Here is a 6,078-nt window from a genome sequence, read left to right on the forward strand (position 1 = left end):
ACCTGTTCTAATTTAATATCAAAACATATTTAATATTTAGTTAAGACGTCTCTGAAGCAGCAGCATCCATATTCTGTGTATGAAATGATATGTGGTGTATTGTAGTGTCTAAAAGGTTGCAGGACACTTAAATGGTGTGGACTCTGTCGACCCTGTTACCTGGAAAAAGGTTCAAAACCTACTGAATGAAATGACCAGTGCAAAACTATAATTTCGCCTCTCACAACCATTTGCATGTTAATTCGGAAACTTGCGGTTAAAGGCCTCGTTCTTTCCTCATCCTCACGGATGCCTACTTATTACATAACAACACCCTATTTATATGATTGAGTCATTCATACCAGTTTCTTGGAGGTGTTTTAAGTGGAAGGTGGTACACAATAACAGGATGTTTTCACGACACTTGAGATGTGCGTGAGAAATTTTGGAGAATCGCAATCGTTTCAAGATGACTTTTAATCAAGGTGCCAAATCTTATGGAAGAGTTCCAAATTGACAATGGAAAACAGATGAGATCTCTTTAACTGGCCCATACAAGCAGTTGTTCATCAGTTTTATGTTGGTCTTGCTGCACCACTAAAAATATCGGCACCCTTTGAAGTAAAGAAAAAAAAAAAAATAATCATCAAATAATCATCATGTCATTATGCACTTTTTTTTCCACATTACATCTCCACTCAAACTCCTGGAAGTACTTGCTTTGCTTTCTGCAAATGAAAACAATTCTCAAAAGAACCACATGAATCTCCTGAAAGTCTTTAACCAAATATGAGGTCGCACAAACATGAATCAATTTGTCATGGAGAAAACCGAAGCGCTTTCAGCATGAAACTAAAAAAAGCAAACATCTGATGTAAGTAGAAAGTAAGTGCAAATTGAACATTTTGCCAAAGTACTCCTTCAACACTTTCACATGGTTCTGTTGGTGTGAAATAGATGGATGCACCAACAGACGCAAATGTTGGATTGGATAGAAGCCCATACCGCACTGACCTCACAGTCCTGAAAAGATCCGTTTCACAGAAAACATGGGGCATGCTTAAGATAGCTGGATGAGTCAGTATCACCATGAAGTACATTAATAATTAGGGAACATACATTAGTGTTTATGTTTACGCTTCTCAAAAGTCATGAGGGCAGGTCTTGCTGTTACATTTTTCTTCATCCTACTGATTCATAGTGCAGGCAGAGTATCCTGTACACTGTATAGATAAACAGCTACACTGGTTTCTAGTCATATGAGCCCATGAATACACTACATGAATACACAGCTGTTTTCTTTGTCTCTTTTCTGCTCTGCCATATAATCCATTCAACATCATTCTATTGTCTTGCGTTTTTATGTATATGTAATATCCTGGATGTTTATTGCCCTTCCATCCATTTACTGTACCACTTATCCTACACAGGGTCATGGGGAACTTATCCCTATCCCAGGGTCATGGGGAACTAAGCCTATCCCAGGGCACTTGGGGGACATGGCGCAACCCAATCACAGGGTACAATCGCAGACACTCATACAATGTTCATTTACCACAAGCAATTTAGAGATGCCAGTCAGCCTACAGTTCATATCTTTAGACTGGGGGAGGAAACCAGAGTGCACGGAGAAAAACCCTGGAAGAACATGCAATCTCTGAGCACAGGAATCGAACCTCCAACCCTACTGGTGCAACCCTGTGCTTTTGTTTTCAGTGACTACAATAATGGTGTAATATCAGTGTAATCTTGTAATCAGTGTAATCGGTGTAATATCGATCAGTCATGACATTGACAATGATCAGGTATGACATGAGCCGTGACAGGTGAAGTGAATAACACCTCATCATGGCACCTGTTAGTGGGTGGGATATATTAGGCAGCAAGTGAACATTTTGTCCTCAAAGTTGATGTGTTAGAAGCAGGAACAATGGGCAAGCATAAGGATTTCAGCGAGCTTGACAAGGGACAAATTGTGATGGCTAGACCACTGGATCAGAGCATCTCCAAAACTGCAGCTCTTGTGGGGTGTTCCCAGTCTGCAGTGGTCAGTATCTATCCAAAGTGGTCCAAGGAAGGAACAGTGGTGAACCAGAGATAGGGTCACGGGCGGCCAAGGCTCATTGATGCACGTGGGGAGCGAAGGCTGGCCCGTGTGATCTGATCTAACAGACGAGCTACTGTTGCTGAAATTGCTGAAGAAGTTAATGCTGGTTCTGATAGAAAGGTGTCAGAATACACAGTGCATGATAAATCAGGGCTGTTTTGGCAGCAAAAGGGAGACCAACACAATATTAGGCAAGTGGTCATAATGTTATACCTGGTCTGTGTATATTACCACTAATTATATCTGTATATATATTTAGTGCTACAAATGCCCTTACTCATCTCTTTATTCAAATCTAAACCCAAAGTGAGCATGTAACATACTAAAAGGGTTTTTGTGGGGGCTATTTTTTTCTTGGGGCTACGACTTGTGTTCCTGGAAACTGTGTTGTGTTCCAGACACCAGAATAATCCAGATGTGCAAAAGTCAGCACTGTTAGCATGGTATATGAATAGTTTTTTGCTGGTCTCAGCTAGAAATGTACACAGGAATGTTTATTTTAAATCTTGCTCACACAATCCGAAAATACACGTCTAATAAGCCAAGGCAAAAGGTTCAAAACCAATGAGACGGCACAACACACTGAAGTCCAAAGGCATGGGAATGGTCAAGATACACTGCTAGAAAAACACAGGAATAAAACTTATTACTTACGCAAACGAAACGGGTAGTGGTAAGTTGTGTATATGTGGTAAGTTGTGTATATGTGTGAACAGTTCTTTCACACTCCAACAACAAGAAGTGCTGCAAATGTGTTAGAACTCAGAAGAGGAATCTCTGGACTTCTGTTAGTGAGGACGAGACATGCCTTGTTATAAGCTGCTTCTCTTTCCCATAATATGAACAGACTAGTAGACTGGTTTAAACCAATGTGACCCTGAGCAGGCAGGTAGTAAGGATGAATGAATGGACATTGTAAAGGCAGCTTACAACTTCTGTTGTTGTGTTTGTTAGTTCCACATGCTTAATATTTGAACTGTTTGCTTGCACCTCTGTAAAATTAACCCCCATCCACCCCCCAACCGGCTATTTTTCTTGCCTGATTGCCAAAAAAAGTGTTTCTCCTTCCTCCACCTCCTCCACCTCCTCCTCCTCATATCTATACTTGTATCTCTTTAGAACACATTGTTCAAACTAAATAATAAATTCATAATCATTTATATTTCTAGTGTACATATTATGGCAGTGGTGGTTCAAGTGGTTAAGGCTTTGGTTTGTTGATTAGAGGATTGGGGTTCAAGCTCCAAGTTCAACCACCAAGCTCGACTGCTGGGCAAATGTGCAAGATCCTTAACCCTCCCTGCTCCAGGAGTGCTGTATCATAGCTGCCCTGCGCTCTGTTACCAACTTCCTCATCTGGGATACTCAAAGAAAAGAATTCCGCTGTGCTGTAATGTATGTGTGGCGATAATAAAGGCTTCTTGCCCTCAGTTCTTATACAGTACACAAGAATGACAGTTGATTTAATTTTTACACCATTTGATGCACGTAACCTATGCTATGGAAATGACTACAGACTCACAAAATAGACCTACATGGTAATAGTCATGGTGTTGCAGAACAGCTTCATGAAAGCAACGTGTTTGAGAAAGCCAACATATTGTTATCTGTTATATTCATGTATTTTTAAAGAGCAATATTAACATGCAGAGGATCTCACTATTTTATTCATTACAAGCAGGGAAATGGTCTCTGTAGCTCAGCTCAGGCCTTTCACAAAGCATAAATAATTTAAACAGAGTTGATGAGCTTAGCTGAAGAAAACACGATTTAGAATGGCTTTTTCGACGTTTTGATATGCAATTGTAATTCACCCTGCAATCAGTAGAGGGCTCTGACATGACCAATTGTCATCAAGTTGGTTTGTCACATATGCATTACTGCACAGTGAAATTCTTTTCTTCACATATCCCATGGGTCAGTCATGATGCAGCGCCCCTGGAGCAGGGAGGGTTAGGGGCCTTGCTCAAGGGCCCAATAGTGGCAGCTTGGCGGGGCTGGGGCTTGAACCCTGATCTTCCGGTCAGTGACCCAGAGCCTTAAACACTTGGTGTTTATAAAACTTCTGTAATATTCCGCTTATAATAGAATATAATATGTTCCCTTTTTGTTCATTTAAAGTGCTTCAAACATACTATTTACAGAATGCAGTTTCAGATATAGTTCAAATATAGTATGTACTATTTGTATTTGCATATTTGCAAACAACAACTACATCACAATCGAATTCACTGGAATCACAATTGTCTGTATACTGATGTTTGATTTGAACATCAATTGAAGGTTTTAACCTGACGATTTTGTGCATTGCTCTACTTCCACATGACCCTTTTGGAAAATTGCATGAAAAAACAGGCATATAGATGTTCCTAATAAAGTGGACATGGGGTAAGTAGTTTACATGAAATACTGTAAAAAAAAAAAAAAAAAGAAAAGAAAAAAAAAGGAAAAGATGTAATAATTAATTATTTTATATAATATTAATATCAATAAAATTATTTTATATTATCTAGTTATAAATAAATAAATAAATAAAGGTTTTGTAGTATGTGATCCTAATGAGTCCACTAGAGGGCGCCATGTAGCCATCAATTTATCCAACATCAAGTGTAACCAATATAGTGCTTAAACTGGAGAAGAATAAGAGGATGAGAAGAGGCCTATTTTATTGTCACATTAGGGTGTACGTTACAGCACTGGGAATAATTTTTTATTTTTTTTGCATATCTCTGCTTGTTAGAAATGTACTTCAATTATCTGTATATACATCAACACATTACTGAGCTTTAATGAAAGAATTGTGCTTATACTTTTAAAGCAGTGAGCAAAATCACAAAGTTTGTTTTAAAATACACATTAATGCCATTACCTCATACAGTTTTTGTAGAGAATTTAATTAGACTGAAGGCGTTTTAATTAGGCTTCATGCCACAATTAGCAATTAATGTAACAGTATGAGTGTTTAAATGTGGCTTTTTTGCTCGGACCTCCAGTGTTGATGGTTCGAGTCCCATCTCTATGCATGGAGTTTGAAGGTTCTTTGTGCATCAGGGTGTGTTTCCTTTTCAAGTCCAAAGATATGCATTGTAGTCTGATTAGCATTTGTTGAATGTGTGTGTGTGTTTGAATGCACCCTGCACTGAATATTAGTGATAGTAATAGCTGATAGCAATCTCTAGTTTCTGTGTCTTAGCTGGCGCCTTAATTTCCATGTTCAAAAAAGTAATAAAACATGCATCCAGGGTAAACATGCTTCTTTCTGCACTGTTCATCACTTTATTTTTAGAATCTAATGTATTGTTAGAATACATAGTGAGTCATTACTCAGTGTATATTCAGAGGAAAGTGAAACTATACTGTCACAGTGAGTCGACTGTTGACGCTTTGCATAATGGAGGCGCTCTGGGAAAACCCGTCGGATGTGGCTACAGAGTTTTGGAAATCAGCCAAAAATTGGAAGCTTTCCTGTTATTAGTATTATTAAAAATGCATCAGGTAAGGACAAGTTTAACTAATGCACCTAGTTGTGTGTTATAGCCAAATGGGCAATAGTCAGATTATGGCCAAATGTTTAGTAACACATTAATATGATGATTTTCCTACCAGTGTGAGCATGAACAGTGATTAGTCAACAATGAAACTGGTGATTCATTTCTTATTGTAAACGGATCATTTTTCAAAGATTGGTTGTTTTTCTGTACACAGATTAGGTTATAAATGTAAAGGAAGGTCAGCTTTGAATCTCTAAAAGTGATTTTCTCTTCTAGTTGAAAACAAAAGAGAAGCATATTTCAGTCCAATCATGTCTCAAAATTACATGTTATCTGACCGTGTGGAGTGTTTTCCCAGGCTGCACTTTGTCTTCACAGTAAAACACAGGTAAAGTCATAGTCTGAACAGGCTATCTGTGGAGGAACTGCATGGGACGTGTCACTTTGGCAGTTTAAAGTGTGGTTAGCTTGGCCGACATCAGTGTTGCACAGAGCTTGTTT

This window comes from Hemibagrus wyckioides, linkage group LG20, assembly GCF_019097595.1.
Source record: "Hemibagrus wyckioides isolate EC202008001 linkage group LG20, SWU_Hwy_1.0, whole genome shotgun sequence".
Classification (NCBI taxonomy): Eukaryota; Metazoa; Chordata; class Actinopteri; order Siluriformes; family Bagridae; genus Hemibagrus; species Hemibagrus wyckioides.